Source organism: Columba livia, chromosome 8 (genome assembly GCF_036013475.1).
Source record: "Columba livia isolate bColLiv1 breed racing homer chromosome 8, bColLiv1.pat.W.v2, whole genome shotgun sequence".
NCBI lineage: Eukaryota > Metazoa > Chordata > Aves > Columbiformes > Columbidae > Columba > Columba livia.
The window spans coordinates 9,973,411-9,997,087 of record NC_088609.1 but is presented as its reverse complement, the minus strand read 5'-3'; the positions used below and the strand labels follow the sequence as shown (position 1 = coordinate 9,997,087).

The 23,677-nt window shown below is 42.9% G+C and overlaps 1 long non-coding RNA gene across 1 annotated transcript; it reads right to left on the bottom strand.

The window, feature by feature from the left end:
• Positions 1-12,068: 12,068 nt before the first annotated feature.
• LOC110361150 (uncharacterized) lies at positions 12,069-20,259 on the bottom strand. Its single transcript, XR_010474152.1, has 3 exons — positions 20,044-20,259; positions 14,266-14,388; positions 12,069-13,743 (listed from the first exon to the last, which is right to left on the bottom strand). It is a non-coding gene; the product is annotated as an uncharacterized LOC110361150 (long non-coding RNA).
• Between the last annotated feature and the right edge of the window lie 3,418 nt (positions 20,260-23,677).

Below are 23,677 nucleotides of genomic sequence, written 5' to 3'. Positions count from 1 at the left end.
GCTGGAGGCCGGTCACATGATGCCGCCTCCCCCCGCCCCTCCGCGCTCCCGCGGCCCCGCCGCCGGGCCCGGCCCCGCCGGGGTCCCCGGGATCCCCGTTGCACTCCGGGGGTTCGCCCGGGAAGGGGCCGGAGCCGTCCGGGCAGCCCCGGGAGGCAGCGGGGGGCGCAGCCGCTGTGGGCGGTGCAGGTGAACCCCCCGCTGCTCTGCACCTTCAACACCCGCGCAGCGCCCGCCGAGGAGTTTGGCGGAGACACAAGGAGCGGGCACCGCATCCCGCGGGACGGACTTTCGAGCGGGGCCTGTTGGCATAGGAGAGGGGGTGATGGTTTTAAACTAAAGGAGGGAGATTCAGGGTGGACATGAGGAAGAAATTGTTGCCCCTGAGGGTGGTGAGAGCCTGTCCCAGGTTGGCCAGAGAGGTGGTGGATGAACAATCCCTGGAGACATCCCAGGCCAGGCTGGACGGGGCTCTGAGCAACCTGAGCTGGTGAAGATGTCCCTGCTCATGGCAGGGGAGGAGCTGGGAAGGTCCCTTCAACCCAAATTATTCTATGATCCCCCCGACCATCAGCAGGCACATGAAGCTCCATTTCAGCTGAAACAGGCTCTTATATTTTCTCTATTTTTCTCCCCAATGCTTTGTGCCTCCCTCAACGCCGCTTTGATTAATCACAGTAGGTCACACAAAGCAGTTCTCTGAGTTTTGGTGCCCTTTGTTTGCCCCCAAATCCCAGCCGAGGGCAGGGACTCTCAAGATGAAAGATGAGTCAAATATTTAGAGGCACAAACTAATAACAATCTGAAACAAATAATAACAAGAAAAAAAGTTTAGAAGAAACAATTGCAAAAAAATCCAACAGAAATCACAGTAAGATAGCAGAAGCGTAGGCAATGCAATATGCTAGCCCTAGAGCTGAACCTTCCCATAAGGTGTTTGGTTTGTTCAGGATACAGGGAGCACGTGGCGCTTATTTGCCTCACCTAGCATAATGTGAGCTTTGTGCATCATGATGATATAGGCAGAAGCATAAAAATGAATCTAGAAATTCCGGGAAGAGCAGGGGGCACGGGGTTTGACTCCTAGTGAAAGACTCTCAGAAAGGTTATCCAGACCTCGACCAAACAATGCAAGTAGGTGAGCGCAAGGACTGTATGTGCTTGGTGTTTTGCCAGTAGATGTTTAGGAAGAGGTCCCATGCGGAGGGGGGATGTGCCCCTGCCCAAGATCAGGCCTCAATCACCACCACTAACTCGCTTTCTCTGCACCCATTCCATGACCAGGAGAAGGACCATAGTGGGCAGCTCACATCTTTCCCAGCCGAGGAGGCAAATTCCCCTCCTCAGTCTAGAATCAGCCCTCCAGGCTCAGTGTGTTCAAAGGAGCATTTAATGCGCCTGTCGTGGTCTAACTGCAGCCGGCCGCTCAGCCCCACGCAGCCGCTCACTCACTCGCTCCGGGGGAATGGGGGGAGAATCGGAAGGGAAAAGTGAGAAAGCTTGAGATAAAGACAGTTTCATAGTAAAGCAAAAGCCACACACACAAGCAAAGCAAAACAAGAGATTCATTCCCCACTTGCCATCAGCAGACAAGTTCAGCCATCTCCAGGAGAGCCGTGCTCCATCACACACAAAGGATTGCAGCAGTGATCCCCAAACGCTTACACTGCTGTTCTAGCACTAAGTCTTTGGCTTCCAAAATTGGGCTTGAAAAAAAAAATGAAATCAAGCTCGTGTGCTACTGTGGTGTTTTACTTCTGTGATCTCTTCTTGACTTGCAGAGCTAATTAGTTCTTCTCTTCCTCCAATGCAAGCTGGAATATAGGTGTTAGGCATAACTTTAAACATTTTGTGACAGCAGGACAGTTTAGTCTTCTAGCATATTGCAAGTTTAACTTTTCTTTTAGTTTAGTTTTAGCTTTACTTTTACATTACAGTTATGACTTTATTGTTAAAAAGGCTCTTAATGGACAAGTCCCTTGTACCCATTATGAACCCACTAAGATCGTTCACACAGATGGGCATCCAAAATCAAAGCCTGCTAGTGGCTTTTTGCAAAGACAGTTACAGATGTAAAAATCTCAAATACTTCATACTGAAATTAAAAATAAATAAATATATGTGTGTGTATATATATATATATAAAATAATTGCTATTAAAAAAAGCTTATTTTGAAATATCTAATCCTAATTTTTAGGATGCTTATCTAACACTTGATGTTTATTCTGAGAGACAATTTTTGGTATTTTCTCTGTTGGAAATGGCACAAGCTGTTGAATTACAGCCTGTGATCACCACTGACTAGGAGAGAGTCTTACACTTCCAGGCTACCCTTCAAGGTCCCACTGTTATCCAAATGCAAGGACCTGTATGACTAAACATCTTTGGAGCCACTAAATCCAATCTGCCTTAGTGACTCTACAAAAGCTACGTGGTGCAATCTTCCGTTAAATGTCCCATTTGTTCCAAGCAATTTACTTCTGGGACAAAAATTGGAGAGGTCGAGCTAAGATCCTGCTATAAGAAAAAAATCTTAAGTGAAAAAAGTAAAATAACAAAAACATGGCAAACAATATTTCACATTTTTAAGACATTTTCCATCTCTACCACATTCCTGCATCTTTAATACTGCAAAGTTTAGAGATATTAATCACATGTGACTTTTGACACATGTCCAAAGCACATATAGAGCAAATACCGCAGTATTGGGACCTCTCTTTTGCCAGAAGTTGACCACACACAAAATCACACGAGAGAGAAACTGGCCCAGAGCATATCAGAAAACACATCTCCAGCCATTGCTTGTCCTTTCCAGCTGTTTACAAAGCACAATTTATATCTCAGCACAGTCTCCAGAATCAATAATCCAGGAACTCATCTACTCACCGCTTATTCCATTATTTTTTCCTGCCCGCTTTGGGCTGTTCTGAAAGGCTCAGCTATTAAATCGTTCTCCTGCGGTCAGGCGATCCGGGGCGGGAGGAGGAGGCTTTGCACAGAGAACCCTTTGCAGGGTTGGGCTCTGAGCCCGGATTTTCAAAGGGGTTTAACTGCCTAGAGATGTAGGTGGGGGCTCGGCGGGGTTTCCACAACCTGCTCGTTCCTGGGGCTGCGTGTCTGTGCCACAAGTTACTGCAAAAGTCTTGAGGAAACTTTTGGCCGCTCAGTTTGCGCAGGGCTGGAACCCTCTGAAAGTTTCAGTGTTTTTTCTACTCTGTTGTCTCATTTCAGCTGGACAGTTAATAGAAATATTTTGAAAAAAAAAAAGGCTGCAATTTAGACGTATTTTCCAAACGCAACTGTAAGAGGAGGGGGGACATTTGCTACAAATACAACAGAAAGGCTTGACAGAGGAACATCTATGATCTGGATTAGGAAGTCAAATGACAAGATCATAGTAATAATTTCTAGTTTTAGAAAGCTAAAACAACACCCAAAACCAAACAAGCAAAAAAACCCCAAACCAAACAAAACACAAAACCACCCAAAAATCAAAACCCTCACCACAATTATTTGGACTTATGTTGCTACATAAAAGCCCAGTACTGAGCTGCTTAATTTTTGCTTTACAGAGGCAAGTTTGTTGTTGTTGTTGTTGTTTTTTAGTATTAGTATTAATATTAATATTAGTAGCATGGTTGTTTCTACCAGCACAACAGCAAACTCTGACCCCATATGTAAAATACAAAGTACAGTAGTGGACAAAAAGCTGATTAAATCCTGGTCATCCACCACCAGATACAATCTTTTGAACTCTTGTTTGTACTGGGCTGCTTTACTACCTAATGCATTACAAAGTTACCCCCAGTAATAAATAACATGTAGTTTGCTGCTTGGGGAAAAGCCGATTAAAAGTGTTGGAAAGCACTGTGTCCCACTCATTTGTCCTGCTGCTTTCGTCAGTAACTTGCTGGTTTTGTTCTCTTACAAACACTAATAACATGGAAAATTTGCTCACAGAACAGGAAAAGGGCGTTTTATGTTATTTCTAGTGCACAGATGGTGGGGAACATTTTAATCTTTGTGAGAAAAGCCTTTTTGATGGTTCGTACAGCTACTGAAATGTAAAACTCGGTGTGGCACACACCAAAAAAAACCACGTGGGGGTTGAGATGAGTGAGTAAACAGATCTACGATTTGGGATTGCCAATCTAGATTAGGAAGAAAATCGACAGGCATGCAACATTTCATCTCAAGCAAGCCCCACTCTACAATGTAAATATTTTGAGTGGTTTCCAAGCCCTGTTGTACTTCAAGGTTAAACATTCATCCACTTATTAGGAACCAGGAAAGCTGAATGTTGCCACTGTTTCTACACCTGGGAACTCCATGATAGGCTTAATTTTTATTTTCTCCTGCATGATGCCTTTTACTTCAGTGCCACCCAGCCGGCTAGATCCAAGATCCCATCATGTTTTTCAGGCTATACATGTGCAACCCAAAGCTCCATCTCTGCAGGAGTCATGGATTCCTCACATAATTTCTTTGCTGACAACATGGCAAGAAAGAAAAGGAAAGGAGCACACACGTAGCAAGGGAATTACCCAGCCACCCAGATTTTCACCTTAAAACACACAAGGATCACAAACATCTATACGATACACAGCCAAACAGCTGCTCCCAGCCACTCGGTATCTCAGCAGTACTGGGGGGGGTAATGCCCAGCTCAAGTCCTTCAGAGCCACTGTCCCCACTCAGCTGTCCCTCTGTCCTCTGCATCCTCACCAAGTCCTGCTTGTCTGGGTAAGGAACAGGGCAAAAAAACATCCATGATTAATTGGGTGTGGACCAGCATTTGGAAAACATGGAGAGAACAGTCCCGGATATCTCTCCTGGTGGCTTCAATCAGATGACAAAGCCTTCCTCGCATTAGGATGAAGCTTCAATAGGAGCATCAAGGCTTCCGTTAAGTACCGGAGTCAAAACCAAGCTGATAATTTGACAGTGAGCACATTTCAGCTTGTCAGACTGAAAGTGTAGACTTGTGATATCCTGAAGGAGGGGCCAGTAACAGTGCATTAAGATAATATAATACTGTTTAAACTAGATTTTTGAATTTTATTTATAGTCTTGACAATCACCATGTGGTTAAAAGCCTCAAGCCCTCCAAAGCAAATGTGTGGAAAGTCTTCTATTTGTGTCTGCCAAGCTCCCTCTTTCAACCATTAATCCAATCATCAAGAGGAAAAGTTTCTGCAATGGGATATCTAACAAGTCTAGAGCAGATTAATCATCAGTCTATCACTAAATTTCCAAGTTCTTTCATCCAAACATCTTCCATAAGATAATGATCATCTGGCAGTAAGTACAGCTCTACTCGTATCCTTCATTTTTTGATTGATTGAGTAATCATCTGGAGGCCCCAAAGATTTCTCTCATCAAAAACACTCTTAACACCCCCACATGGCTACCTCCTGCCTCTACAAAACCCATCTCAAAAAAGCCACAGTTCAGAAGCCACATAGGTCGCTCGGAAGATTTTGCTGATCCACAATACACCATGCTGACCTGGTCTAAATTTGTTGTATCAATTCCAAAGCCACCCCTGATAATTTTGACAAGTGGAGGTTTGTGTGATCAGTGTGCAGTGACCACACGTCTTCAGCCAAAGTTGTGCTCAGCCTCTCACAACTTTCCCAAGGACTGTTTTGCCAGTTCTTGCCTCTTCTTCATCCTCATGAAAATGCAAGCTCAGAGCTCTCCTCTTTTATTCTCTTTTAGGACTCTTCGACCATCCCTCAGTCTGAAATTTCCATCTCACAACGAATTTCTGCAATGGCTTTTACTGTGGTGACTACACCTCTCATGGGGCTTCTTGCCTTGTGTTGAACCTCCATTACAAACCCTATCCAAAACTTGTCACTTCCGGCATTTACCATGATATCCTGGCTTTCCTTTACAAAGACATCTCAGTCTGGCATTCCTCTACCTATGTGTCTATGTTTTCATCCACTCCAGTGATGGACATCGCTGATACCAGCTCAAACATGGTACAGTTGGGTTAAAGGCCTCCAAGGAATTGCATATCCAAGTAGATACCACATGAAGGAGCAGCGAAACACAGAATCACACAATTTGGGTTGGAGGGACCTTCCCAGCTCCCCCAGTGCCACCCCTGCCATGAGCAGGGACGTCTTCACCAGCTCAGGTTGCTCAGAGCCCCATCCAGCCTGGCCTGGGATGTCTCCAGGGATGGAGCATCTACTGCTTCCCTGGGCACCCTGGCCAGGATCTCACCGCCCTCATGGGGAAGAATTTCTTCCTTATATCTAATCTAAATCGCCCCTCTATCAGTTTAAAGCCATTGCCCCTTTTCCTATTACTACATGCCCTTGTAAAAAGACCCTCTCTGGTTTTTTTTGTAGGTCCCCTTTTGATACAGAAAGGCCACAATAAGGTCTCCTCAGGGCTTCTCTTCTCCAGCTGAACACCCCAACTCCCTCAGCCTGTCCTCCCAGCAGAACTGTTCCAGTCTCATATCATTTCTGGGGGTCCTCTGGCCCCTCTCCAGCAGGTCCGTGTTCTTATGTTGATGCCCCAGAGCTGGGATGGCTTCAGCCGTTCGTTCTTCCCGGAGACTGCATCTCCACAGGTTTGCCACCTCCGCAAAAGCAAGCAAAGAAAGTTGTATTACTAATAGATATGGGCACTTTAATATTAAAAATCATGTCCATTATGCTATCTTAGGACAATAAGATTAGCAAAAGTAAATTCATTCCACTAGTTGAATTGTACAATTGTTTATAGTAAAATCTCCATGGTTCAATCATTCCTACCAGTGTTCAGAACACAAAGAATGAATTCCAGAGGGCTTTTTGACAACCTCTTACCATTTCTCTGTTGAGCCTTCACATTCCCATGATCAAATCCACTGGAGACCAAATTAGCAGATGCAGCTAAATTTAAACCCAAGCCATTTTTCATAGTCCCATGAGAAGTGAATGAATACACATGGGCTGAGCGTTTGTCATGGTGGCAGCTGCTTCAGCACCAGAACACCAAGCAACACACTTTAATTCAATTTTTGTAAAAGCTGATGTGAGTTAATTAAGATGGCAGAGGCACGGGAGATTTAGTCAAGTTCCAATGGTGAGAGTCTTGTAACATGAGATGAAAAAGTTGACAAATATGAACTAGCTTTATCATTTTATTCTTCTTTTATCTTAAATAACGTGCAGTCTCATGGGTTGGTTATATTGGTTATTGTAAAAAAGAATCTGCAATTCTCAATGTTTGCACTACGTGTACATGCCTAATTATTAGTTAATGTAATTTGAAGACTTGGAAGTCTTGAGAAATTAGAAATTTAAAGTTAAACTAAAGCAATATATGACCTAGTTAGTGTCCTTGTGAGACATTCTCAAAATATCAGCTAAAACCAAACATAAAGCATGTATTAGTTTTAAGTATCTCCTAGAAAGAGACATCTGTTTTGGAACAATCACAAAGGGCTATTGCCAAAACTATCCCGTAATAGTTATGAGCTGTAATTTGACATTTTAGATGCACATCCCTCTTGCCAAATAATATCATATTTTTGCTCTTGGCAGAGAAATTAAAGAGAAGCATATATTCAAGATGAGTAATTTAGTACAATGTAATCAAGGCAAACTGCCCCACAGACTAGGGACTGAATTAGAGTTAGCGAGAGAGGTTTTATTGTCCTCTTAAATAAAAGTGTGTGTATTATACAGGGAAAAAAACTTAGAAAGAAAAGTGGTTAATCTTATTTTCCACCTTTTAAAACATTTTTTGTTCCAAGAGCAGATGATCAGAGGTGGGGTGGCTAATGCAATGACTGCTGTGAGCTGTGGATACACGTCCTCGTCAGGCAACCTTCTGCTCCTCAACCATCCCAGTTCCCAACCCAGCAGACCAGTGTGAGCTGGCACTGGTTTCCAGTTATACCACTATACTGGGCTGCCAGTAGAGCTGGCCAAGGAGCACAGACATGTCCCAGACCTGCGAGGAGGTGATCCATGGCAGAAGAGGGCAGTTGGCAGTAATATTTGCCTCTGTTGTCACAGATTAATCCACCCATAATGAGGAGTTACAGCTCCATGTCCCTGGGGAGGGACATGCCTTGAAGCAGGAGCCATAAATCGCTGTCCCTGTGTCACTGACTATTCCAGCATCATTTAAATGAGCCAAGTCACAGAAACATTTAACGCAGTCAAATGACTTTGTATTACTGAATCTTGCCGTCCTCACTTTGCTCAGAGTCTGAAACAGTGAATGAAAGAGGGGAAAATAACCTCTCATCTCTAATCTTAATGCAGTGATTCACATTCGCATCCAGCAGCTTGGGTTATTAGTCACCCAGTGCCTTTCTGCTCCCAAATGCAGAGCTGGCAGAGTGACGGCATCTCTGCTCTGCATTTCTGTGCAAACCCACCTAAGGCAAGTTCATGTTCCATTGCGATAAAGAGATTAGCTGGTGCTTGTCTCTCAGCCTTCTGCGAGTTCTCTGCTCTCGCTACATTAAGGAATGACCCAGTTACTGTATAGTACTGGCTTTTCTCACTTTTTTTAAAAAAAAACAGAATAATTTCCTTAGTTTGCTATCAGGCTTTTCTTTAAAGTAAGAGTAATTGGTACAAGCATAAGTCATGAACCCTGACATGGATTTTGTATGTTATTTAAGCGCTCATTCAGTTTTCTGAGAACATATACCTTGTAGGGAGCAAATGTATTTCTTAAACAGAATATTTTTAAAGAGGTCTTATGGTGTATTAAAAACGCATCAATATAAGCAAAGGAAGCAGGTTATTAATGAAACAATACATTAAAATTTAAATGTATCTTGTACAGCAGTTAAGCAAATATTTCCCAAATATGATAATTTATGCTTATATAAATCACTGTAGTTATTTTACAATAGAATCACAGACATTTCAGCTGGAAAATACTAACTTGGTTAACATCTTGTGCACTGCTGCCACTGCAAAATTGTGTCAAAGTGTATTCACCAGTTCAAGCAATGGAAAGCGATGAGATGAAAGGGTGAAAAAAGCAAACTCTATTACTTAACTCTGGTGTTGCTCATGGTTTAACAGAATCTATTAATTTCTAGAGAGACCTCTCCTCTCACAACAGCAAAAATGATGCCCACCTTTTGTCAGGGACAGATGACAGGAATGGAAAAACAGGGAGAAAGTTGTAAGAACATATACTACTACTTACCAAAAACAAACAAAAAGGGTAGCATATATTCAGGACATCTGATTCTGTAACAGTAATAAACTTTGTCTAAAAGAATAATGCAAACCATGTAGAATGTGCCATGGTAAACCACGTTTCCTCTTAAGGCAAAACAGAAACTTGAAATCATTGTCCTGGAATGCACTGAAATCTCTTAGCATGAGTTCCTGAAATATTAATGAACATTAAGAAAAGAGCAAACTTTTTGGAGAGCGTGCTACTTAAAGGTATCTTGCTACGTACATGGCATCCTCTAAGCTCTAAAAATATGAAAGGAAGGCTTTTTGCAGAAAGTAAAAGAAGAAACTGGGGCTCGTGAATTTTATCTCCTGGCTGCCACACAATATTGATTAATTCAGCTCCTCATTTACTCATCCTAATTGGGAAAATTCTTATGTGATGGGTATTTGCGAGTGTACATCAGTCGGCAGTTCAGAATTTTAAGATGAGAAGATGCACAAAATGTGTAAATTATTAATAGTAGGTGAAAGACCAATTTGTAATACTCCAGCTAAATTTGGATTTAACATTAACTCTCCAAACTCCTGCATTTTTGTTACTTTTGAAAAGTTCAGCAACAGGCACCTTTTAAACCTCAAATTCTTCTGTTAACTGTTGTAGAAAAGGAGGAAGGAGGAAAAAAGAAAGGAAAAATAGAAATGAGGAGATGTGAACTTTGATGCAGCCATCCCTGTTACCACTTCCCATCACTTCTTTGGGTTTGTTTCTTACATTATGGGGCCACGTGCCACTGGTTGTGTGAGTTGGGAGCTCACCCAATGTAAATCAGCCATAGCAAAGGAGGTTTAGGACACCGCAACTCCACACCAAGTGCTGGAAATAAGGGCTAGAGAGACCACTGTTGAAATGTTTATGTATTTTGCAAAGACAGAAATATTCAGAGAATAGCAAAAGACACTGCATAGGCAGACAGAAAGCATTTTATCGGATTACTCAGCTCCAGAGGTTTCTGTTGGCAGCAGCATCAGCTCAGCAGCGTCTCCTCGCCCCAGCCCTGGGCACATGGATTAGCCCCACTCCATCCTGGTAAAGCCAAGCACAAAGACATGCTGCAGAGAGAGAAAGAGGTGGAGAGGAAATTGTTTCCAGGTGTAGCCCACAGCATCTCACATTCAGAGGCCGGGTGGCTTAAAGCGTTAACTCACACGGGCACCTTGTCCTGTCTCTGCATGGCACAGGTGGAGAAGCTGGTCTGGCTGGGAGATAATTTTCTTGTTGGAATGAGGATGTAGATTTTTGTTTTGCTGGATTGATTTCCCACCCAGTTCATTGAGAGGCCGTGCAAATTCTTGTACAAGCGTTTTTGCGGGGTGAACTGGATGAGGAATTCATCCATGTTAAAGATAAACAGGGGGGTGGTGGGTGTGAGTTATTTAGTGCTTCTAACCTAATTCACAGCATGGTTACACAAATAGTTTTACTGGTATCACGTTATGGCACAAGGAAAGCAGGAGGGCTGTGTAATCACTTGCTGTTAGCACAGTCAATGGGCAATGGCAGCAGAGCCGCCCTGCACGCCAGCTCGGCCACACTGTCCCGGGTCTCTCTAGTCCTGGTCACTTTGTACAGCTGATTTCAGACATGGAAAGCTACTGTGAAATCCTCCGCTTCTGCTTCCTAAAAAATATCTCTTGACTCTGGCAGTTACCCATCTCAAAGCCCCTTAGGTGGAGCTGGGCTTCCAAACCTGTTTTATCAGAGAATCACAGAACAGTTTGGGTTGAAGGGACCTCCCCAGCTCCCCCAGTGCCACCCCTGCCATGAGCAGGGACATCTTCACCAGCTCAGGTTGCTCAGAGCCCCATCCAGTCTGGCCTGGGATGTCTCCAGGGATGGGGCAACCACCACCTCTCTGGGAACCTGGGCCAGTGTTTTATACCCGGTCCTCTCATACAATATAGGACTTCAACTGAGTTGTGGCTGGGGCTGGCCTGCACCGTCAGAGCCAGCTACAAACCCCATGGTTGGGTTCAAGATGAGATTTGTGTCTGGAGGAGCAGTTTGTTGATTTACAATAACCCCCCATGTCCTATGGAACACATATGCAGGCAAAGCTTCCCTCCTGTTTCTGATCTGCTGATTTATAGCTGCATAAATGTGAGTCTTTTTGGAATGAAAATATCACCTTGTAAGGCAAAGGCAGAGTTGAGCTCAGTACCCTTCAGTGAGTACACGACACTGCTGTCAATCCAAGAATGTGCAGGATTTTTTTTTTCTCCCTTGTGTCGAGTGGCTTTGGTTCTTCGATATGTACTTGTATTTAAAATGCAGTAGAAACTTTGCAGAATGGCTGTGGCATGACTGTCCAGAGCTAGCAGGAAGCAGATGCCATGCACATTAACCATGGCATCGACTGTTTCTAGCAACACTTTCTCACAGGTATTGGTCATGAGTCTAATGTTGTGAAAAATCTGGAGGTCTGTCTGTAACTGCCATTTTTATAGGTGTAGCAACTTATTTTGGATTCAGTTATTTTTAAAAACATCAGCCAAGTTTCCTAAACAGTGCTTAATAAAATAATTTATATATATTAGAGTGTAATGTCCTTGTATTTTTTTTTTTCTGAGGGCTTGTTACCGCCTCAGGGCATCAGGCTGATCAGAAGTGCCCACGAATGTGCAATGAGGACTGCTGCTCACACAGCTGGAAGCAAGAATTGCTTATGAAACGGGACTCCAGACAATAGAAAGATAGGAAAGTCACAGGAAGAAATATTCCTTCTTGTGCAATGATGTTTCTAATGAATTTTACATTTCTGTCCAGGTATATTCAGTACTGGTGGTACTGTATGATTCAGCGTGGTGTCAGTTCACTAGATTTTCCCAGATCAAACTTAGCACTAATCTTTAACCCCAACCTCTCATTCTATACCACATTTGATGTGTGCAAAAGAAATGGGAATAAGGGTAATTTATTTCTTTACATGCATTTTTAATGGTTATCACCATTTAGCGACTGAAGGCTTCATCTTCTGAAACTGTCATCAATAACTGTCTCAGTCAGCAGAAAGAAGGAAAATTAGTTTTTTGCAGTGGACATTCATCATATTTAAAGCGAAACTGTCATTAAGACAGACCTCTGCCAAAATATCTGACATTTAACATACTTAAGATACATTATTCACGAAACTTGCACAGGGAAATAGATATAATAGGCCAAAGGAGGTCTAGTTAGGCAGACAAGGAGAAATAAGAACTCTCACAGCCCATTTGGTGGTTGTTTTTATCTTGTTGTTCCCCTCACCCTGCACCACTGTCCTGGAGACTGTTGAACCTGTTGACCGTTCGAATTTGGAACACGGTGGGAGGTTCAGGGTGAAGTTACAGGAGACAGGGAGAACTGATCTGACAGCTCTGTGCTCCTACCGGAGGAGGAACCGTTCCTGCTCCTCACAGCCGTGCATTCCTGAGGCTCATCATGTGCTGGCTCTGCTGCTTGTTGGGCCCCTCCAGCTGCTCACCAAGCAGAAAACACACTTTTTATCTCGCAAAGCTAATAGTTTCTTGCCAGACGGGGAGTTAAATCAGCTCACCAAAAGGTCTAATGAGTGCTACACTTTGAATAATAGGGTGGAAGTGGAACCATAAGGCTTGGACTAAAGGAAAGGTAGAAAAAAAGAGGGAATAAAACCTCCTCCTTTGAGATTGTTCATCAGCTCACACACGAAGTCTTTGTGTACCTGCGATCCGTAAAAAGAAAAATCCTTGAAAATTGACAACAAACAGTCCACAGTCCAACTGGCACAGCTATTCTGCCAGCTGGGAGTACTCAGCACTGCAAGGAGATTAAAATGCCCTCAACCAAAATACTTTATCAACATGAGTTCAAATCTTGATTTGGGTGCTTGGTAAGACAAAAGCAGCCACAGCTCTGGGATGGAAACATGCTGCAAGCTGTCTTGCAAGGTCATGAGGAATTATCACAGAATCACAGAATGCCAGGGGTTGGAAGGGACCTTGAAAGCTCATGCAGTCCAATCCCCCCACCGGAGCAGGAACACCCAGATGAGGTTACACAGCAGAACTGCTCCCGCATCAGAACAGATTTTGTTGAAATCTAAGCTACAGATTTTCAGCCCCTCTGCTCTTGTACTTTGGCAAAAAACAGGGATCATGACTTTGAAGTAGCTTTACGTTTCCTATATGCTGTGTGGTACCAGGGCTGTCGTTACATTGGAGCCACAGAAAACTGCAAGGTTTTCTGGATACCTCTCCTCCCATCACCTCGTACATCCCATGACTGAGCGCAGGACTGTTCAAATCCCTCACATGAGCTTTATTTGACTGAGAAAGCTTCTGGTACCACTGGTATCCTCCAGCGGTGGTTTCCACGCAATTCAAAAGGACCCATGCAGACCCAGATGGTTTGGATTATGGGACGCCTTGTTTGTGACACAGGTCTGAAATCTCCGTCCTCCCTGGCCGTGAGGAACTGGTGCTGAGGAGAAGGGCAGGGCCGAGCACAGCCATGGCGGGCGGGAGATCCGCACAGCTCCAGGCACCAAACAACGCGGAAAGAACCTTCAGAAGAAACGGAGGAGAAAGAAAAAGCACAATAAGCGTGGTCTCTGCTGCTGTGTGGCTGCCCACGGCTGGAACAATGCTGGGATCTCTGGCTGATCCCCGATACCCTCCCAAAGCAGATCCCATAACTCCTACCAAGGGGTGACCTGACACCTCCTGACTGCAGACTGACTGGGCAGCCAAACCAACCCGCCCTGCGCTTGTTTTTCACCATTTCTTATCAAAATACTGACCTGATACAGGGAATATCTTACAAAACATCATAATGTCTGCTGCTGCCAAGGAATGATTGCTCCTAGCTAACATTTATTTTTCCACAATTATATTCAGGGCTGTGGAGGGCTCGGTTGTCCTTTCGAGACAGCCCAGATGAAGGAGTGGTGCGCGCAGTACATCATCCAGGATAAACCCGGGGAGGCTCTATGACTCAGAACTGAGTCACTGCTCCTCCTCTGTGCCTTCCAGACTCTTGGGGGCGTACGAATTTATTGTCGGTCTGTATCTGCAGTAAATTATTACCCCCAGCTCAGCTCTCCTGCACAGGAGGAGTTCAGACACGTCCTGCTCGTCCCCCGTCTCTCGGGAAGGGGAAGCAGCTGGGCAGGGGGCACCGAGACCCTCAGGCTTGGGAACTGCAGGGATCTAGGAGGAAAAGAGAGAAATGGGGGAGTTATTTTCTTCTTCCTTGAATGACACGCTGCTCAGGTTAACTATTTGGAGCTAGGTTGTTCCCACCAAACCCCCAAAACCCCAATTACTAAACTAAGATTGACCTTTCAGAGAGTTAAACCTGGATAAAATAAGCGAGTATGACTCAAACAACAGGAGGAAAGTGTCTGCATCACAGTTAAGCCACACAAATTGCCTTCGCTGTCAGAATCAAGTATTCTAAAATAAACCCACCAAGAATGATTAATCTTTTTATTTTTCCTCTTTAGCAATACAGATTGGAGTATCCCAGCGGAGCCACACGGGAAGTGTTTAAACAATGCCTGCTTAGTCTCCAGCAAGTCTTCACTAGTAGGAATACAAGCTTTAGGTTGGAAAGGAAAGCAGTAACTAAAATAACAGATTTTCACATATGCGTGTACAAGATAAATCTATACCGAGAATCACAGAAAACCACATAAAGGTACTGAATAGCAAATAAGCCTATTCAGCTCTTCACATCCAAAATTCAGGAGCCCGAGGACACTGAGGATACAGTAGAAATGCATAAAATTATTATTTTTCCAGTGGCAATGCTGATTTAAGGATTTCTTCCCCCAATGTCATTCATCTTCATCCCCATGCTCATTTTTCCACCTCCCTCACTGCATTTCATGGGAGTTTTTAATGGCAGCACTGGCTTCAGGTACAACAGCCCCTTCCCCATCCCCACCGGCTTGTCCCCAGCCTTATGTCACCCTGGCACAACTGCCTGCACGGCCCAGCGGTAGATGCCCTGTTCTGCAAAGACATGGGCTGAGCTGGGCCTGAAATGGCCTTTCACACCAAAGAAAGAAAGAAAAAATACTTGCAGAATGGCAAACATCAATGAAAGGGAATTATGATTTTCGGAATTATATGTGTTAAGATGTAAACCAACTCTCAAATCTCAGATTTCTAAATAAAGACTTTGACCGTGAGTATGCTACTACTTAAAATCATATGTACTCACAAAGTTAATTAATAGTATTATAAATTATATTAAAATAAATTTATTCTCATCTTTGTAACACATAGCACATTTGTTTTTGCTGCATTTCTGCTTAGTCTTGGCACAGGCTGGCCCTTAAACTTCAATTGTCTTAAAAGTAGCAGTTTTCAATTTTTTCCCCTTCCTGACCACGTTTCCCAGACCATCATTATTGCACAGAAAACGGCTGTGCTGGGCAGCCACAGGCTCTGCCTGCGATGGGGGGATTACAAGGGATCACTGTCTGATGAAGGAAACATGGAGGGACACGTTTCCAATCACACCACAGACCTAACGAGTGCCTGGTTTTCTGGTCTGTGCCTCTGCTTCGTGCTGTGCTGGTCTAGCATTCATTTGTCACAGTGTTTCTGACACTGGTTTGGTGTTTGCAATGCTGTGGAGCGCTCTTCTGATGAATATTCTACAATAAAAACCACGGGCTCCCACCCTGTGACTCCTGTGGATGATCACAGCTATTCAACAGTACAGACGGACAGTGCTGGGGGGCTGGAGAACAGAAGATGGTCAATAGATACAGCGGGATTCTGTGGGGAAAAAAAGGAAAAATTCAGAGCTATCAGTGGGTATTTTACCACTGCGGAGAGCTACAACAATAAGCTGTAACTGAATGATGACACCCTAGAGAAAACAGAATTCTCTGTAAAAAGCTCCTTAAGAATAGCTTCTCTGTTACATCAGAGAAACCTAGTTTAGGAAATTTAAGATCAGAAAGAGAACTCTGAAGTGGCAAGAAGATGAGCTGTCAATTAATTCTCCCGCCCCCAGTTTCTGTGATGCTTTGGTGTAACATTCAAAAATACCTCCGTTCTAATTTTTGTCCTAGAGAATTTGGTAACTGCTAAAACCAGCTTGAGAGCTGGAAGAGTGAGGTGCACTTGAACTTGGGGTCCTCCTGCGTCTACCCTGGCAGAGGGAGCCGGCACTGGAGCTCCGGGTAGGGGCCGGTCCATCCCTGGCATCCAAGTCCATCTGGCAGCATTCCCGCCACTGGGAGAGCAGGAACGCGGGGGAATTCACAGCATTCCCCCTCCCATTAATCCCCGGGCACCCCGCTGTGCATGAATGAATTGGGCTCAGGATTCGTGACTCTGCTGGGGGAGATCTGCTGGTTTCTCTGAGCCCCCCCAGGGGGAGGTGATAGAGAGAGCAAATAACCAACGGGCAGTGGAGAAGTGATGTAATGCGACAAGATGCAAGAAAAGGCATAAATGATGGTTAAGCCAAGGTTTTGGGAGCACAAAGGCAGCTTAGCTGCAAGCTGAGAGGGGTGATGAAGGATGAAGATGGGCTATCCAGCCCAGCCCTGGGCAGCCCCCCCCAAGCCCTCTGCCCTGGCTCCCCCCTGCTCTTGAATTTTGGGGTTGTCCTGTGCAGGGACAGGAGTTGGACTCGATGGTCCTTGTGGTCCCTTCCAGCTCTATGATTTTATGATTCTTCCCAGGCTGGCCAATAATTAAATTTCAGATTAAAGTGTCATTGTAAAAAAGAGACCTAACAGAGGCAAAATGGTGGAATGCCATGTTCTGCTTCAGAAACCAACCCAAATCTTAGCAGAGTCACTCAGGATCCAGCTGATTAAACAGGTACCAAGGGATTCTGTGAAAACATGCCTGTGAATTCCAACTGTAACTATACAGGCCTTGTTATAAAATGACATTGCTGTATCCTCCTGATGCTTGAGAAAACTGTAAGGTCTTGGATGCTCATAATAAAGATTAAAAGAGTTTCTAAGCATACACAAAGCTTCACATCTTTTTGTTTCCTCAAATAAGTTTCTCTGAAAGGGAAACCCATTTTCTTTCAGTGTGCCCTTCAGTCAGCTCCAGTTTCTGTTTTCAAGATCCAGAGGAAGGAAATGTGGCAGGTGATCTGCTTTTCCCACCCGTGTGATTGACACATAGCGAGTAATCTCTGTCATTCGTAAATCAGCAAATGTTGCAAGGTTTTTTTTAACTCTAGTTTTGTTATTGTTTTGTGCCTGTTTCTAAATCTAGTATGATAACTCTGAGAATATTTAGATATTACATTTACATATAAAAATGTGATAAACACAATTAACGAGTAATCACGAAGAAAACAGAAAGTGGCATCTGGATTATTTGGCCAATTATAAATATGAAATACACAGTCCTGAATATTGCACTGAAGGAATTCACAGCAGATAACTTGTGATCACATTGTAGCAAGGAAACAAATGAAAATTCCTCATTGCAAATACTGTTATAACTCAAATCTACGTACAGACAAGACAAAGCAGACTAATTGAGTAAGCCATCCTCTGAGGATTAATTACTCAGCCCAGCCAGCAGCTTGCACTTTTGCCTTAATCTTTGCTGTGAAGGGTGAAGGGTGTTTTAGATTCAGATTATATAATATTTTTCACTATTTTTCTTTTACCTTTTCAAACGTTGCTCCTGAATTCTGAAGAACGAGAATTCTGCTGCAGTGCTGGTATAACAAATCCTGATGCGATAGCTGCTCCTGTGGCAGCTGATTGCTATTCTGGCATTAATGAAACTGCAAAATACACTGCTGCTGTTCTGCTGAGACCAGAGGATAATGGTCAGAGACCTAAAAATGAAAAAGCTGGATTCTATTTTCAAAGCTAAAAACATTGCAACTGGAAATCTCTTTGGGGTTTTTGTGGAGAAATTCGCTCTGCTAACCGCGCGTGGCTTCTTGGCTTTCTATAATATCCTCTCCATGAACATTGCAAGCAAAGTTCTCTGTTTGCAACAAGTCTCAGTCTCAGAGCTCTTCCTCTGACAGTCCCGACTTTACAGTGTTGCCATAAATGTTGGATTAAAGTAATCTGGCAGGGGCAAAATTTAAATTTCCTTCAATTTATTTAGTACTGCTCGTTCAGTTATCCAGAATAACTTCTTAAAAGTACCAGGCTCCTCCTGATTCGAAAACCTGTGTTCTCTTTTTTATTACTAACGCCACCAGCTGAAATTGACTCTGTTAGAACTGAGAGCCCACTGCTAGGTGTTTTTTGTTACCTTAAATGGTTAAATTGTGGTCATGAAGGATGAGTGCTGAAAAAAGGATCTTGTCAGACAAAATGGGTGAAATCTGAAGAACTTCTTTATGCACCAGCGAGGCTGAGAGCTGCAAAGGAACCACAGGTGACCCTAGTTCAAAAAGATTTTGAATCAAAAGACCTATCCAATGACTTGGAAGTTTCAAGAAGGCTTTATTATATTTTTTTAGGCTGCCTGCAGGGGTTCAGTAAATGTTTCTCACACTACAGATCGATTAAGTCAAGGATATGAGTGAGAAGATGATCCAAGTAATTCACTACCCAGTGTGGCAGGGGTAACCCACAGGAGGCTGGAGAATTCAAAACCTTTCCATCAATTTTTTAAAATGTACCTTAAGATTTTACAGGGTGTTTTGAGACTGATTTTTTAAAAATTATTTTCCTGACGTGGTTACTTTTTCACTATATTTCACAATCAATGTCATAAACCATATACTTAATTTGTAGTGCACCAAACTAAGCTAAACATGTCAACTGATAACTAAACCTAAAGCAGTGTACCATGATATAATATTGCAAGGGAGTGCACTCAAAGCAAGTATAAAACAATTCCAGTCTGAAGACAACAACCGAATCTGCTGCAAAGATCTACAAAAACATAAGCGTCGCATCAAAGGATCTGCGATGACTATCAATTTTTCATCATGTTTCCATTTCAGTTGTGAGTATTCAAATAGGTGGGTATTGGCAGGAGAAATGTCAGCTATTTGATGTGTAAGCCACTATTTCTTAAAGATGGTGGGTTTCTAGCCCTGGCGCTTGCCATAGATTGAAATGCTAAAGCGACTTTTCAGAACACAACTTCTCATCCTTGCTGGTGCTCTCTCTGTTCTTCTGCAAAATGTTAATTCATGAGTTACCAGTTACTGGATCTTTGACAAAACAAGTAGCAGCAAGAAGAAACCCCTGTGGTTTTTATGATAATAGTAAGTAGAAGTCAAGAAAATGTTCCATGCCAAGTGGATCAGGAAAGCAGTAAGTGGAGAGGGATTTTATGGTATCACCGCAATTGTCTGGCAATATCTTATGTAATCTTCCATGTATCGTTGCTTAATATTCAGTTCCTTGCTGAAACTTTGCACCAGAACTCAAGATAGAGATATTCCACAAATCATGGACAATTTTGCAGGGTTCAAAGCTCAGACGTGAGTTTTTTGTCTTCAGAAAATGTCTTCTGTGACCTGAGAACTACCCAGGTTTGCTGCAGACCGAGGACCCTGCTGCGGCAGAGCAGGACTGGGCGTTTGGATCTGGAAATTGTGAATTAGGTGCACGTATGTGCATGAACACACATGAGGGGAAGATAAAATAAATGGAAAAAGAATTTTGATCTCTCTTTCTTCTGAACAAAGATTTTTCATTACAAATAATAAACACTGGGGGATTGGAGAAATCAAATTAGCATTGTGTATACATTGTGTATATATATATATATATGTGTGTGCACGCTTCTCATCTCACAACAGGGTGATGAAACATCTAATTTGTCTTGTAATTAAGCCTTTCTAATGGTTAAATCCTCAACAGTGTAAACAGGAACAAATAAAGCCTTTACCTGTTTGCAGACAAATGTTGCCATCGACCGTTCTGCCTCAGTTCCTCTTCCCTGGCAGCTCCATCTGCCGACAGAGGGACCTGGGACTGCTGAATATAGGGGTGTCCCAGCCCCAGCACCCCCGAGCAGTGTAAAGCTCTTCAAGAAGGTTTCGTGTATCCACCAACATCCTACAAAAGTGCAAAAGAGGAGACAGAAAACTACTTGCAGGGCTTTTCTTTGTGATTTTTGGTACTATAGCACTCTGTCCTTTCTGTGGCATGCAAATCACAGTAAATGGTATTTTTATCCTTTCCTGTGTTGCATGGTTGCATAAATTGCCAACAGAAACTGCCAACATGCCCCACTAATAACTATAATGCTGTTTCACTGGCATAAATGTCTTTTTACATTAACACAGACCATCTACTTTTGGGACTTTTAATGACGCCAACTACATTGACATTTACAGCAATGGAAACTTCTCTGGTGTGACCTCAGATGAGGGGATTGAATTCTAAGGGGATATGTAAAAAGACGAGGGGTATGTTAAAAGCTGATAGCTGGTTAAGAGTCTAAACAGAGACAACATCTGCACCAGGAAGGTGTGGGTCTGCAGATTGGGAACTAGACATTTAGACTTGATTCAGCTTTCAAGTAACATTTTCCTGACAACAGAAAACAAATACGTCACATCTGCCACAAATGTGCTGTACGTAACAGCAGTTCCTACAGCATCGATATTATATTTACTTAGTGATTCATCCCCTTCCTCTGTATGTTTATCTAACTACCCTGACCACATCCAGTCACCGATTAGTAGCTAGAAATGGCCTTACAAAACCATGTTCAAGGGACTCTGGACAGCGGAACACAGGCTGAGGCTTTGGTGTCACCACTCATCGCCAAACAGGAGAAAAAAGAAAATCAATCAGCACTTTCCTAGAATAAAATACCAGCAAGTAACATATAACGATGTGCAGCTGAATGTCCATCTTGTCTAACCAGCAAAAAGCTTTCAGATGATTTCAGAAGACTCGATTAGGCCTTTAAAATGAAGAAAGCATCAGATCTTCAGATAGCTGTTGCATATCAGAACTGTAAAACAGCTCTTCAGAAGCCGTTCAGTGATTTCAAGAAAGGGCAAAGGTAAAACCAACAGGTGATTTCCCAGCTTTGCCATTTCAACCCACGAAAGTAATTTCATTTTTTGTTTTTCTTCTGGCTTGTTATCGCCACCAGTGACCTGGATTCTCAGAATCAAATTCTGTTCTCTTCAGCTTGTGTCAGTGCGATTCAGAACTCTGGTCCTGCAGTGAGGAATTGTACGCACATCGGATTATGCCTTAAGTAGAATATGATTCTGCTCTTTTTGTTCTGTGCTTTTTTTGCAGGAGTAAGACAAATCAGAAACTTCCATTTTTTGTTAACGTAAGCAAGCGGACACACTCCTTCTCTTACCCAAATGAGCTCTGTTTCCACAATTGTAATTATTATGTGATTATTCACCATTTTGTAAGCTCTTCGTGGCAAGAGACAAATGCCAAACCCAACTGCCACGGAGCAGCCTGTCACTGTCATATCTCTCCCTCATCCCCTCTCATCTCTCCCAGGAGTTTGGTCTCCTAAAATTTCTAGAAGAGGGGCAGAGTCTGAGGCGAAAATTTGTTTTGAATCAATTGGATCTACTTCAGAATGATGTAAGCCCTGAAAAATGCTGGGGGACTGTCTGAGCCTGTTAGCACTTTTAAGGAAACAACCAAAACCTGCTTCAATTTAGACTTATTTCCAGGCCACAATTGTCAGGACACCACTAAAAGCTCTTGGGTATTAAAAAACAAAATGGAAATAAGAAACAGAAGCTACACAAGGAGGAGGGCTCTGTGGGAACCTTCCTGCCTTTGGTCTGACAATCCAAAAAGTGTGTTCTGGTTTCCCCAGCATCCGGTGCACTCCAGCAAGTTTCTAAATTAAGTTGAGTAAAAACTTCACCCAAGGCTCCAACGTTCCCTAAATGGCACAGCAGCCACATTAACATTTTTCCTAAATGCTACTCTATATATCCTAAATGCTCCGCTCAAAAGTTGCTAAAATAAGCACGTAAAATAACAACTTCAAACACTTGCACAAGGCTGCGTTCATTCAGAAGTGCTATTTTTTTCCTTACCTCACTCAATTTCCCCTCAGTGTTCATTAAACAAAGGATGCTCCGTGCCACGACAAGAGAAAAGGCTGGATTTCAGCCTGCGGACTAACATAAGTCAATTAGCATCTATTGGCTCCTAATTACAGGATTTGTTATTTATACCAGGCTGCCTCCCAGTACAAAAAAAGGATGACTGATGCCTTCTCTTCATGATAAACATTCACTCGGATACTTGTGGAGGCTGAAATGCAATGAAGAGTGTTTCTTTTTCCTTATTCTGAGCAAGCAGTGTTCAGCTTTCATGAGAACGTTTAATCCCCTCTTAAGCCAGAGTAAAAGCAGCCAGTACTACTTGCAGCATGTTCTGATTGTGGGCACAGATTCTATTTACCAGAAAACCTGTAAAATAATACAAGCCAATACACTAACTGCCAAAGGTATTTAAAAAAACTTCTGCAAATTAAGATCACATAAAATGAAACTGCTATGCAACACTAGCAGTTTAGAGATAATGTCTCTTATGGAAGTCCAACACTTCGTTATGGAAAATTAAATAAGAAGCGTGAAAAGTATAATTGAACAGTAATCCCCCTGATATATTCATAGAGCAGAGTACTAAAAAAAAATCTTATGACTCCAGGGAAATTATATTCGGGTCCACTTAAAAAATGAACAAACAAACGGGAAGCCCAAATCTCACTTTAAATGCACATTAAAGCATTTGCACCAGCAATTGCTCCTTTGGCAAGCCGAGCACCAGCCTGTTCACTGTCAACACCACCTGTCGGAAGTTCAGACCTCCTCAAATGTATTCTCCTGCTTTACATGACTTTCTGTCACCACTCTTTCCTTCCCCGTTATCACCTGTACCACAGACAGCATAAAAATTCACATAAAATCCCACAGGAAATGCAAAAGATCCATGTAAAGCTGCAAAGTGTCTTTTGTCTCTCATCTTCAGCTCTTTACAAGTCTCTCAGACCGTTGGGAGAAGACAGTCCTGGTCACACCATGGAAGGAGAGAAGACATGAGCTGAAATCAGCAGCGACCACCACCACGAATGCCCCAAACAGGCTGCAAACTTCATAAGGGATCGAACTGGGGGTTTTCTTCAATAGTTTGTTACCAGCAACACATTCCCATCCCTTGCACCCACAGCTCCACCTGCACTGAGGTTCTTGGTACAAAGCAGCAGAGAATCAAAGACAGTTCTATCTGCTTTAAGTCTAAAAGGGAAAAAAGATATTATTTTAAATTAGTATAGCTCAGCAAATCTCAATTATAATTGTCAAGACTTTTAAATAACATACACAATTTACCTACAAATTCTTTCTCCTGCCTATGCTGGATACTTACATTCACCAACATATTAGTCATTGCTTAATTATCGCTACGAAGCCTTATTAATATGTATGGTAAAGAGCTTTCTGGCAGGAATGCATTTTAATGAAGTCGCTGAAAGGCAACAAGCAGTAATTTCTAGAAGGTTATGGCATGACTAACAATAG